This window comes from Channa argus, unplaced genomic scaffold (genome assembly GCF_033026475.1).
Source record: "Channa argus isolate prfri unplaced genomic scaffold, Channa argus male v1.0 Contig009, whole genome shotgun sequence".
NCBI classification, from domain to species: Eukaryota; Metazoa; Chordata; class Actinopteri; order Anabantiformes; family Channidae; genus Channa; species Channa argus.
This window is the reverse complement of record NW_027125228.1, coordinates 644,483-657,819: the sequence shown is the minus strand read 5'-3', so window position 1 is coordinate 657,819 and position 13,337 is coordinate 644,483. Positions and strand designations below refer to the sequence as shown.

The window sequence follows — 13,337 nt, the reverse complement described above, 5'->3', positions numbered from 1 at the left end:
AACAGGTGCTGATGCCAGAAAGAGCCTCGCTAGCTGTTGGGAACCATACTTTTAAAACTCCAGGAAGTGTAGGATGGACCAATCAGCTTCCTGTACTGCCCCCCAATCCAGCCAATCAGGCAGGGCACCTATAAGAACAAGAAAATAAAAACAACACATATGGCCAGGACCGTAACATGGTCTACTAGTAATGAAGCACGATGGTTGACAAACCAATAAAGTAGCAAAACAGCAATGAAAGAACAAAATTTGATGAAAATATAGAACAATTTCTATGAATAAATAGGCAGTAACACCAGCTTGTGCTGCCCGTAAACCCAAGCAAAAAAGCTTACAGCACCTGGTATTCCCAGGCGGTCTTCCTACCAAGTACTAACCAGGCCCGGCTCTATTTGGCTGCCGAGATCGGACGAGATCGGGCGCTTAGAGAGCGGTGTGGCCGTAAGCTGCATTTGACATCATCAACAGCTCTTAAAAACGCTGGAGAAGCAGAATGCATGACACTTGCTAAGAAGAAGATAAATGTGGCAAAGTACAAAGTACTATAACTGTACTGGTCTGTTACGCCCCTGTCTAGGGGGTCAGGGTGCCACATACAAAGATAAATTAGCATGTTCCCTCTCCGATCCCCAAACCAAAATCCAGGATCGAGATGTTCCAACAGAATGATATTTATTTTAAACGAAAGAAAGTGTCAAACAAAACATGACACTACAACTCAGGGCGAACCAAGGCCAACATAATAAACAAAATAAGCCATTTCCCACAGAAAGTGCTAGCTAGCCTGATAGAAATAAACAAACCAAAAGACAGTCGCTAACCCTAACTCCCTAATGTGAAAACAGTCCAAAGAAAATGGCAGTTCACCCCTACAGATTTAATACTATTTACAAAATATACAATTTATAAACAAAACCACGGCACAAAACCTAACAATTCAAAAATGCTAAATAAGGTTTGGAAACCAAGAACAGCAAACAGGTGCTGATGCCAGAAAGAGCCTCGCTAGCTGTTGGGAACCGTACTTTTAAAACTCCAGGAAGTGTAGGATGGACCAATCAGCTTCCTGTACTGCCCCCCAATCCGGCCAATCAGGCAGGGCACCTATAAGAACAAGAAAATAAAAACAACACATATGGCCAGGACCGTAACATGGTCTATTAGTAATGAAGCACGATGGTTGACAAACCAATCAAGTAGCAAAACAGCAATGAAAGAACAAAATTTGATGAAAATATAGAACAATTTCTATGAATAAATAGGCAGTAACACCAGCTTGTGCTGCCCGTAAACCCAAGCAAAGAAGCTTACAGCACGTGGTATTCCCAGGCGGTCTTCCTACCAAGTACTAACAAGGCCCGGCCCTATTTGACTGCCGAGATCGGACGGGATCGGGCGCTTAGAGAGCAGTGTGGCCGTAAGCTGCATTTGACATCATCAACAGCTCTCAAAAACGCTGGAGAAGCAGAATGCATGACCCTTGCTAAGAAGAAGATAAATGTGGCAAAGTACAAAGTACTATAACTGTACTGGTCTGTTACGCCTCTGTCTAGGGGGTCAGGGTGCAACATACAAAGATAAATTAGCATGTTCCCTCTCCGATCCCCAAACCAAAATCCAGGATCGAGATGTTCCAACAGAATGATATTTATTTTAAACGAAAGAAAGTGTCAAACAAAACATGACACTACAACTCAGGGCGAACCAAGGCCAACATAATAAACAAAATAAGCCATTTCCCACAGAAAGTGCTAGCTAGCCTGATAGAAATAAACAAACCAAAAGACAGTCGCTAACCCTAACTCCCTAATGTGAAAACAGTCCAAAGAAAATGGTAGTTCACCCCTACAGATTTAATACTATTTACAAAATATACAATTTATAAACAAAACCACGGCACAAAACCTAACAATTCAGAAATACTAAATAAGGTTTGGAAACCAAGAACAGCAAACAGGTGCTGATGCCAGAAAGAGCCTCGCTAGCTGTTGGGAACCGTACTTTTAAAACTCCAGGAAGTGTAGGATGGACCACTCAGCTTCCGGTACTGCCCCCCAATCCGGCCAATCAGGCAGGGCACCTATAAGAACAAGAAAATAAAAACAACACATATGGCCAGGACCGTAACATGGTCTATTAGTAATGAAGCACGATGGTTGACAAAACAATAAAGTAGCAAAACAGCAATGAAAGAACAAAATTTGATGAAAATATAGAACAATTTCTATGAATAAATAGGCAGTAACACCAGCTTGTGCTGCCCGTAAACCCAAGCAAAAAAGCTTACAGCACCTGGTATTCCCAGGCGGTCTTCCTACCAAGTACTAACCAGGCCCGGCTCTATTTGGCTGCCGAGATCGGACGAGATCGGGCGCTTAGAGAGCGGTGTGGCCGTAAGCTGCATTTGACATCATCAACAGCTCTTAAAAACGCTGGAGAAGCAGAATGCATGACACTTGCTAAGAAGAAGATAAATGTGGCAAAGTACAAAGTACTATAACTGTACTGGTCTGTTACGCCCCTGTCTAGGGGGTCAGGGTGCCACATACAAAGATAAATTAGCATGTTCCCTCTCCGATCCCCAAACCAAAATCCAGGATCGAGATGTTCCAACAGAATGATATTTATTTTAAACGAAAGAAAGTGTCAAACAAAACATGACACTACAACTCAGGGCGAACCAAGGCCAACATAATAAACAAAATAAGCCATTTCCCACAGAAAGTGCTAGCTAGCCTGATAGAAATAAACAAACCAAAAGACAGTCGCTAACCCTAACTCCCTAATGTGAAAACAGTCCAAAGAAAATGGCAGTTCACCCCTACAGATTTAATACTATTTACAAAATATACAATTTATAAACAAAACCACGGCACAAAACCTAACAATTCAAAAATGCTAAATAAGGTTTGGAAACCAAGAACAGCAAACAGGTGCTGATGCCAGAAAGAGCCTCGCTAGCTGTTGGGAACCGTACTTTTAAAACTCCAGGAAGTGTAGGATGGACCAATCAGCTTCCTGTACTGCCCCCCAATCCGGCCAATCAGGCAGGGCACCTATAAGAACAAGAAAATAAAAACAACACATATGGCCAGGACCGTAACATGGTCTATTAGTAATGAAGCACGATGGTTGACAAACCAATCAAGTAGCAAAACAGCAATGAAAGAACAAAATTTGATGAAAATATAGAACAATTTCTATGAATAAATAGGCAGTAACACCAGCTTGTGCTGCCCGTAAACCCAAGCAAAGAAGCTTACAGCACGTGGTATTCCCAGGCGGTCTTCCTACCAAGTACTAACAAGGCCCGGCCCTATTTGGCTGCCGAGATCGGACGGGATCGGGCGCTTAGAGAGCAGTGTGGCCGTAAGCTGCATTTGACATCATCAACAGCTCTCAAAAACGCTGGAGAAGCAGAATGCATGACCCTTGCTAAGAAGAAGATAAATGTGGCAAAGTACAAAGTACTATAACTGTACTGGTCTGTTACGCCTCTGTCTAGGGGGTCAGGGTGCAACATACAAAGATAAATTAGCATGTTCCCTCTCCGATCCCCAAACCAAAATCCAGGATCGAGATGTTCCAACAGAATGATATTTATTTTAAACGAAAGAAAGTGTCAAACAAAACATGACACTACAACTCAGGGCGAACCAAGGCCAACATAATAAACAAAATAAGCCATTTCCCACAGAAAGTGCTAGCTAGCCTGATAGAAATAAACAAACCAAAAGACAGTCGCTAACCCTAACTCCCTAATGTGAAAACAAGAGAAAACAATCAAAAGAAAATGGCAGTCCACCCCTACAGATTTAATACTATTTACAAAATATACAATTTATAAACAAAACCACGGCACAAAACCTAACAATTCAAAAATGCTAAATAAGGTTTGGAAAGCAAGAACAGCAAACAGGTGCTGCTGCCAGAAAGAGCCTCGCTAGCTGTTGGGAACCGTACTTTTAAAACTCCAGGAAGTGTAGGATGGACCAATCAGCTTCCTGTACTTCCCCCAAATCCGGCCAATCAGGCAGGGCACCTATAAGAACAACAAAATAAAAACAACACATATGGCCAGGACCGTAACATGGTCTACTAGTAATGAAGCAAGATGGTTGACAAACCAATAAAGTAGCAAAACAGAAATGAAAGAACAAAATTTGATGAAAATATAGAACAATTTCTATGAATAAATAGGCAGTAACACCAGCTTGTGCTGGCCGTAAACCCAAGCAAAAAAGCTTACAGCACCTGGTATTCCCAGGCGGTCTTCCTACCAAGTACTAACCAGGCCCGGCTCTATTTGGCTGCCGAGATCTGACGAGATCGGGCGCTTAGAGAGCGGTGTGGCCATAAGCTGCATTTGACATCATCAACAGCTCTTAAAAACGCTGGAGAAGCAGAATGCATGACACTTGCTAAGAAGAAGATAAATGTGGCAAAGTACAAAGTACTATAACTGTACTGGTCTGTTACGCCCCTGTCTAGGGGGTCAGGGTGCAACATACAAAGATAAATTAGCATGTTCCCTCTCCGATCCCCAAACCAAAATCCAGGATCGAGATGTTCCAACAGAATGATATTTATTTTAAACGAAAGAAAGTGTCAAACAAAACATGACACTACAACTCAGGGCGAACCAAGGCCAACATAATAAACAAAATAAGCCATTTCCCACAGAAAGTGCTAGCTAGCCTGATAGAAATAAACAAACCAAAAGACAGTCGCTAACCCTAACTCCCTAATGTGAAAACAGTCCAAAGAAAATGGTAGTTCACCCCTACAGATTTAATACTATTTACAAAATATACAATTTATAAACAAAACCACGGCACAAAACCTAACAATTCAGAAATACTAAATAAGGTTTGGAAACCAAGAACAGCAAACAGGTGCTGATGCCAGAAAGAGCCTCGCTAGCTGTTGGGAACCGTACTTTTAAAACTCCAGGAAGTGTAGGATGGACCACTCAGCTTCCGGTACTGCCCCCCAATCCGGCCAATCAGGCAGGGCACCTATAAGAACAAGAAAATAAAAACAACACATATGGCCAGGACCGTAACATGGTCTATTAGTAATGAAGCACGATGGTTGACAAACCAATAAAGTAGCAAAACAGCAATGAAAGAACAAAATTTGATGAAAATATAGAACAATTTCTATGAATAAATAGGCAGTAACACCAGCTTGTGCTGCCCGTAAACCCAAGCAAAAAAGCTTACAGCACCTGGTATTCCCAGGCGGTCTTCCTACCAAGTACTAACCAGGCCCGGCTCTATTTGGCTGCCGAGATCGGACGAGATCGGGCGCTTAGAGAGCGGTGTGGCCGTAAGCTGCATTTGACATCATCAACAGCTCTTAAAAACGCTGGAGAAGCAGAATGCATGACACTTGCTAAGAAGAAGATAAATGTGGCAAAGTACAAAGTACTATAACTGTACTGGTCTGTTACGCCCCTGTCTAGGGGGTCAGGGTGCCACATACAAAGATAAATTAGCATGTTCCCTCTCCGATCCCCAAACCAAAATCCAGGATCGAGATGTTCCAACAGAATGATATTTATTTTAAACGAAAGAAAGTGTCAAACAAAACATGACACTACAACTCAGGGCGAACCAAGGCCAACATAATAAACAAAATAAGCCATTTCCCACAGAGAGTGCTAGCTAGCCTGATAGAAATAAACAAACCAAAAGACAGTCGCTAACCCTAACTCCCTAATGTGAAAACAGTCCAAAGAAAATGGCAGTTCACCCCTACAGATTTAATACTATTTACAAAATATACAATTTATAAACAAAACCACGGCACAAAACCTAACAATTCAAAAATGCTAAATAAGGTTTGGAAACCAAGAACAGCAAACAGGTGCTGATGCCAGAAAGAGCCTCGCTAGCTGTTGGGAACCGTACTTTTAAAACTCCAGGAAGTGTAGGATGGACCAATCAGCTTCCTGTACTGCCCCCCAATCCGGCCAATCAGGCAGGGCACCTATAAGAACAAGAAAATAAAAACAACACATATGGCCAGGACCGTAACATGGTCTACTAGTAATGAAGCACGATGGTTGGCAAACCAATAAAGTAGCAAAACAGCAATGAAAGAACAAAATTTGATGAAAATATAGAACAATTTCTACGAATAAATAGGCAGTAACACCAGCTTGTGCTGCCCGTAAACCCAAGCAAAAAAGCTTACAGCACCTGGTATTCCCAGGCGGTCTTCCTACCAAGTACTAACCAGGCCCGGCTCTATTTGGCTGCCGAGATCGGACGAGATCGGGCGCTTAGAGAGCGGTGTGGCCGTAAGCTGCATTTGACATCATCAACAGCTCTTAAAAACGCTGGAGAAGCAGAATGCATGACACTTGCTAAGAAGAAGATAAATGTGGCAAAGTACAAAGTACTATAACTGTACTGGTCTGTTACGCCCCTGTCTAGGGGGTCAGGGTGCCACATACAAAGATAAATTAGCATGTTCCCTCTCCGATCCCCAAACCAAAATCCAGGATCGAGATGTTCCAACAGAATGATATTTATTTTAAACGAAAGAAAGTGTCAAACAAAACATGACACTACAACTCAGGGCGAACCAAGGCCAACATAATAAACAAAATAAGCCATTTCCCACAGAGAGTGCTAGCTAGCCTGATAGAAATAAACAAACCAAAAGACAGTCGCTAACCCTAACTCCCTAATGTGAAAACAGTCCAAAGAAAATGGCAGTTCACCCCTACAGATTTAATACTATTTACAAAATATACAATTTATAAACAAAACCACGGCACAAAACCTAACAATTCAAAAATGCTAAATAAGGTTTGGAAACCAAGAACAGCAAACAGGTGCTGATGCCAGAAAGAGCCTCGCTAGCTGTTGGGAACCGTACTTTTAAAACTCCAGGAAGTGTAGGATGGACCAATCAGCTTCCTGTACTGCCCCCCAATCCGGCCAATCAGGCAGGGCACCTATAAGAACAAGAAAATAAAAACAACACATATGGCCAGGACCGTAACATGGTCTATTAGTAATGAAGCACGATCGTTGACAAACCAATAAAGTAGCAAAACAGCAATGAAAGAACAAAATTTGATGAAAATATAGAACAATTTCTATGAATAAATAGGCAGTAACACCAGCTTGTGCTGCCCGTAAACCCAAGCAAAAAAGCTTACAGCACCTGGTATTCCCAGGCGGTCTTCCTACCAAGTACTAACCAGGCCCGGCTCTATTTGGCTGCCGAGATCGGACGAGATCGGGCGCTTAGAGAGCGGTGTGGCCGTAAGCTGCATTTGACATCATCAACAGCTCTTAAAAACGCTGGAGAAGCAGAATGCATGACACTTGCTAAGAAGAAGATAAATGTGGCAAAGTACAAAGTACTATAACTGTACTGGTCTGTTACGCCCCTGTCTAGGGGGTCAGGGTGCCACATACAAAGATAAATTAGCATGTTCCCTCTCCGATCCCCAAACCAAAATCCAGGATCGAGATGTTCCAACAGAATGATATTTATTTTAAACGAAAGAAAGTGTCAAACAAAACATGACACTACAACTCAGGGCGAACCAAGGCCAACATAATAAACAAAATAAGCCATTTCCCACAGAAAGTGCTAGCTAGCCTGATAGAAATAAACAAACCAAAAGACAGTCGCTAACCCTAACTCCCTAATGTGAAAACAGTCCAAAGAAAATGGCAGTTCACCCCTACAGATTTAATACTATTTACAAAATATACAATTTATAAACAAAACCACGGCACAAAACCTAACAATTCAAAAATGCTAAATAAGGTTTGGAAACCAAGAACAGCAAACAGGTGCTGATGCCAGAAAGAGCCTCGCTAGCTGTTGGGAACCGTACTTTTAAAACTCCAGGAAGTGTAGGATGGACCAATCAGCTTCCTGTACTGCCCCCCAATCCGGCCAATCAGGCAGGGCACCTATAAGAACAAGAAAATAAAAACAACACATATGGCCAGGACCGTAACATGGTCTATTAGTAATGAAGCACGATGGTTGACAAACCAATCAAGTAGCAAAACAGCAATGAAAGAACAAAATTTGATGAAAATATAGAACAATTTCTATGAATAAATAGGCAGTAACACCAGCTTGAGCTGCCCGTAAACCCAAGCAAAAAAGCTTACAGCACCTGGTATTCCCAGGCGGTCTTCCTACCAAGTACTAACCAGGCCCGGCCCTATTTGGCTGCCGAGATCGGACGCTTAGAGAGCGGTGTGGCCGTAACATGCATTTGACATCATCAACAGCTCTTAAAAACGCTAGAGAAGCAGAATGCATGACACTTGCTAAGAAGAAGATAAATGTGGCAAAGTACAAAGTACTATAACTGTACTGGTCTGTTACGCCCCTGTCTAGGGGGTCAGGGTGAAACATACAAAGATAAATTTGCATGTTCCCTCTCCGATCCCCAAACCAAAATCCAGGATTGAGATGTTCCAACAGAATGATATTTATTTTAAACGAAAGAAAGTGTCAAACAAAACATGACACTACAACTCAGGGCGAACCAAGGCCAACATAATAAACAAAATAAGCCATTTCCCACAGAAAGTGCTAGCTAGCCTGATAGAAAGAAACAAACCAAAAGACAGTCGCTAACCCTAACTCCCTAATGTGAAAACAAGAGAAAACAATCAAAAGAAAAATGGCAGTCCACCCCTACAGATTTAATACTATTTACAAAATATACAATTTATAAACAAAACCACGGCACAAAACCTAACAATTCAAAAATGCTAAATAAGGTTTGGAAACCAAGAACAGCAAACAGGTGCTGATGCCAGAAAGAGCCTCGCTAGCTGTTGGGAACCATACTTTTAAAACTCCAGGAAGTGTAGGATGGACCAATCAGCTTCCTGTACTGCCCCCCAATCCAGCCAATCAGGCAGGGCACCTATAAGAACAAGAAAATAAAAACAACACATATGGCCAGGACCGTAACATGGTCTACTAGTAATGAAGCACGATGGTTGACAAACCAATAAAGTAGCAAAACAGCAATGAAAGAACAAAATTTGATGAAAATATAGAACAATTTTTATGAATAAATAGGCAGTAACACCAGCTTGTGCTGCCCGTAAACCCAAGCAAAAAAGCTTACAGCACCTGGTATTCCCAGGCGGTCTTCCTACCAAGTACTAACCAGGTCCGGCCCTATTTGGCTGCCGAGATCGGACGAGATCGGGCGCTCAGAGAGCGGTGTGGCCGTAAGCTGCATTTGACATCATCAACAGCTCTTAAAAACGCTGGAGAAGCAGAATGCATGACACTTGCTAAGAAGAAGATAAATGTGGCAAAGTACAAAGTACTATAACTGTACTGGTCTGTTACGCCCCTGTCTAGGGGGTCAGGGTGCAACATACAAAGATAAATTAGCATGTTCCCTCTCCGATCCCCAAACCAAAATCCAGAATCGAGATGTTCCAACAGAATGATATTTATTTTAAACGAAAGAAAGTGTCAAACAAAACATGACACTTCAACTCAGGGCGAACCAAGGCCAACATAATAAACAAAATAAGCCATTTCCCACAGAAAGTGCTAGCTAGCCTGATAGAAATAAACAAACCAAAAGATAGTCGCTAACCCTAACTCCCTAATGTGAAAACAGTCCAAAGAAAATGGCAGTCCACCCCTACAGATTTAATACTATTTACAAAATATACAATTTATAAACAAAACCACGGCACAAAACCTAACAATTCAAAAATGCTAAATGAGATTTGGAAACTAAGAACAGCAAACAGGTGCTGCTGCCAGAAAGAGCCTCGCTAGCTGTTGGGAACCGTACTTTTAAAACTCCAGGAAGTGTAGGATGGACCAATCAGCTTCCTGTACTTCCCCCAAATCCGGCCAATCAGGCAGGGCACCTATAAGAACAAGAAAATAAAAACAACACATATGGCCATGACCGTAACATGGTCTACTAGTAATGAAGCACGATGGTTGACAAACCAATAAAGTAGCAAAACAGCAATGAAAGAACAAAATTTGATGAAAATATAGAACAATTTCTATGAATAAATAGGCAGTAACACCAGCTTGAGCTGCCCGTAAACCCAAGCAAAAAAGCTTACAGCACCTGGTATTCCCAGGCGGTCTTCCTACCAAGTACTAACCAGGCCCGGCTCTATTTGGCTGCCGAGATCGGACGAGATCGGGCGCTTAGAGAGCGGTGTGGCCGTAAGCTGCATTTGACATTATCAACAGCTCTTAGAAACGCTAGAGAAGCAGAATGCATGACACTTGCTAAGAAGAAGATAAATGTGGCAAAGTACAAAGTACTATAACTGTACTGGTCTGTTACGCCCCTGTCTAGGGGGTCAGGGTGAAACATACAAAGATAAATTTGCATGTTCCCTCTCCGATCCTCAAACCAAAATCCAGGATTGAGATGTTCCAACAGAATGATATTTATTTTAAACGAAAGAAAGTGTCAAACAAAACATGACACTACAACTCAGGGCGAACCAAGGCCAACATAATAAACAAAATAAGCCATTTCCCACAGAAAGTGCTAGCTAGCCTGATAGAAATAAACAAACCAAAAGATAGTCGCTAACCCTAACTCCCTAATGTGAAAACAAGAGAAAACAATCAAAAGAAAATGGCAGTCCACCCCTACAGATTTAATACTATTTACAAAATATACAATTTATAAACAAAACCACGGCACAAAACCTAACAATTCAAAAATGCTAAATAAGATTTGGAAACCAAGAACAGCAAACAGGTGCTGCTGCCAGAAAGAGCCTCGCTAGCTGTTGGGAACCGTACTTTTAAAACTCCAGGAAGTGTAGGATGGACCAATCAGCTTCCTGTACTTCCCCCAAATCCGGCCAATCAGGCAGGTCACCTATAAGAACAAGAAAATAAAAACAACACATATGGCCAGGACCGTAACATGGTCTACTAGTAATGAAGCACGATGGTTGACAAACCAATAAAGTAGCAAAACAGCAATGAAAGAACAAAATTTGATGAAAATATAGAACAATTTCTATGAATAAATAGGCAGTAACACCAGCTTGAGCTGCCCGTAAACCCAAGCAAAAAAGCTTACAGCACCTGGTATTCCCAGGCGGTCTTCCTACCAAGTACTAACCAGGCCCGGCCCTATTTGGCTGCCGAGATCGGACGCTTAGAGAGCGGTGTGGCCGTAACATGCATTTGACATCATCAACAGCTCTTAAAAACGCTAGAGAAGCAGAATGCATGATACTTGCTAAGAAGAAGATAAATGTGGCAAAGTACAAAGTACTATAACTGTACTGGTCTGTTACGCCCCTGTCTAGGGGGTCAGGGTGAAACATACAAAGATAAATTTGCATGTTCCCTCTCCGATCCCCAAACCAAAATCCAGGATTGAGATGTTCCAACAGAATGATATTTATTTTAAACGAAAGAAAGTGTCAAACAAAACATGACACTACAACTCAGGGCGAACCAAGGCCAACATAATAAACAAAATAAGCCATTTCCCACAGAAAGTGCTAGCTAGCCTGATAGAAAGAAACAAACCAAAAGACAGTCGCTAACCCTAACTCCCTAATGTGAAAACAGTCCAAAGAAAATGGCAGTTCACCCCTACAGATTTAATACTATTTACAAAATATACAATTTATAAACAAAACCACGGCACAAAACCTAACAATTCAAAAATGCTAAATAAGGTTTGGAAACCAAGAACAGCAAACAGGTGCTGATGCCAGAAAGAGCCTCGCTAGCTGTTGGGAACCGTACTTTTAAAACTCCAGGAAGTGTAGGATGGACCAATCAGCTTCCTGTACTGCCCCCCAATCCAGCCAATCAGGCAGGGCACCTATAAGAACAAGAAAATAAAAACAACACATATGGCCAGGACCGTAACATGGTCTACTAGTAATGAAGCACGATGGTTGGCAAACCAATAAAGTAGCAAAACAGCAATGAAAGAACAAAATTTGATGAAAATATAGAACAATTTCTATGAATAAATAGGCAGTAACACCAGCTTGTGCTGCCCGTAAACCCAAGCAAAGAAGCTTACAGCACCTGGTATTCCCAGGCGGTCTTCCTACCAAGTACTAACAAGGCCCGGCCCTATTTGGCTGCCGAGATCGGACGGGATCGGGCGCTTAGAGAGCAGTGTGGCCATAAGCTGCATTTGACATCATCAACAGCTCTCAAAAACGCTGGAGAAGCAGAATGCATGACACTTGCTAAGAAGAAGATAAATGTGGCAAAGTACAAAGTACTATAACTGTACTGGTCTGTTACGCCCCTGTCTAGGGGGTCAGGGTGCAACATACAAAGATAAATTAGCATGTTCCCTCTCCGATCCCCAAACCAAAATCCAGGATCGAGATGTTCCAACAGAATGATATTTATTTTAAACGAAAGAAAGTGTCAAACAAAACATGACACTACAACTCAGGGCGAACCAAGGCCAACATAATAAACAAAATAAGCCATTTCCCACAGAAAGTGCTAGCTAGCCTGATAGAAAGAAACAAACCAAAAGACAGTCGCTAACCCTAACTCCCTAATGTGAAAACAGTCCAAAGAAAATGGTAGTTCACCCCTACAGATTTAATACTATTTACAAAATATACAATTTATAAAAAAAACCACGGCACAAAACCTAACAATTCAGAAATACTAAATAAGGTTTGGAAACCAAGAACAGCAAACAGGTGCTGATGCCAGAAAGAGCTTCGCTAGCTGTTGGGAACCGTACTTTTAAAACTCCAGGAAGTGTAGGATGGACCACTCAGCTTCCGGTACTGCCCCCCAATCCGGCCAATCAGGCAGGGCACCTATAAGAACAAGAAAATAAAAACAACACATATGGCCAGGACCGTAACATGGTCTATTAGTAATGAAGCACGATCGTTGACAAACCAATAAAGTAGCAAAACAGCAATGAAAGAACAAAATTTGATGAAAATATAGAACAATTTCTATGAATAAATAGGCAGTAACACCAGCTTGTGCTGCCCGTAAACCCAAGCAAAAAAGCTTACAGCACCTGGTATTCCCAGGCGGTCTTCCTACCAAGTACTAACCAGGCCCGGCTCTATTTGGCTGCCGAGATCGGACGAGATCGGGCGCTTAGAGAGCGGTGTGGCCGTAAGCTGCATTTGACATCATCAACAGCTCTTAAAAACGCTGGAGAAGCAGAATGCATGACACTTGCTAAGAAGAAGATAAATGTGGCAAAGTACAAAGTACTATAACTGTACTGGTCTGTTACGCCCCTGTCTAGGGGGTCAGGGTGCCACATACAAAGATAAATTAGCATGTTCCCTCTCCGATCCCCAAACCAA

At 42.0% G+C, this 13,337-nt stretch overlaps 12 pseudogenes; all 12 read right to left on the bottom strand.

Moving 5' to 3' along the window:
• Window positions 1-328: 328 nt before the first annotated feature.
• Window positions 329-447, bottom strand: LOC137111032 (5S ribosomal RNA; annotated as a pseudogene).
• Window positions 448-1,304: 857 nt separating this feature from the next.
• LOC137110812 (5S ribosomal RNA) lies at window positions 1,305-1,423 on the bottom strand (annotated as a pseudogene).
• An 857-nt stretch (window positions 1,424-2,280) lies between these two features.
• Window positions 2,281-2,399, bottom strand: LOC137111030 (5S ribosomal RNA; annotated as a pseudogene).
• Window positions 2,400-3,256: 857 nt separating this feature from the next.
• On the bottom strand, window positions 3,257-3,375 carry LOC137110883 (5S ribosomal RNA; annotated as a pseudogene).
• An 867-nt stretch (window positions 3,376-4,242) lies between these two features.
• On the bottom strand, window positions 4,243-4,361 carry LOC137110064 (5S ribosomal RNA; annotated as a pseudogene).
• An 857-nt stretch (window positions 4,362-5,218) lies between these two features.
• LOC137111029 (5S ribosomal RNA) lies at window positions 5,219-5,337 on the bottom strand (annotated as a pseudogene).
• An 857-nt stretch (window positions 5,338-6,194) lies between these two features.
• Window positions 6,195-6,313, bottom strand: LOC137111027 (5S ribosomal RNA; annotated as a pseudogene).
• Window positions 6,314-7,170: 857 nt separating this feature from the next.
• Window positions 7,171-7,289, bottom strand: LOC137111026 (5S ribosomal RNA; annotated as a pseudogene).
• A 1,834-nt stretch (window positions 7,290-9,123) lies between these two features.
• On the bottom strand, window positions 9,124-9,242 carry LOC137110286 (5S ribosomal RNA; annotated as a pseudogene).
• Window positions 9,243-10,099: 857 nt separating this feature from the next.
• Window positions 10,100-10,218, bottom strand: LOC137111025 (5S ribosomal RNA; annotated as a pseudogene).
• A 1,833-nt stretch (window positions 10,219-12,051) lies between these two features.
• Window positions 12,052-12,170, bottom strand: LOC137110676 (5S ribosomal RNA; annotated as a pseudogene).
• Window positions 12,171-13,027: 857 nt separating this feature from the next.
• On the bottom strand, window positions 13,028-13,146 carry LOC137111024 (5S ribosomal RNA; annotated as a pseudogene).
• Window positions 13,147-13,337: the final 191 nt, after the last annotated feature.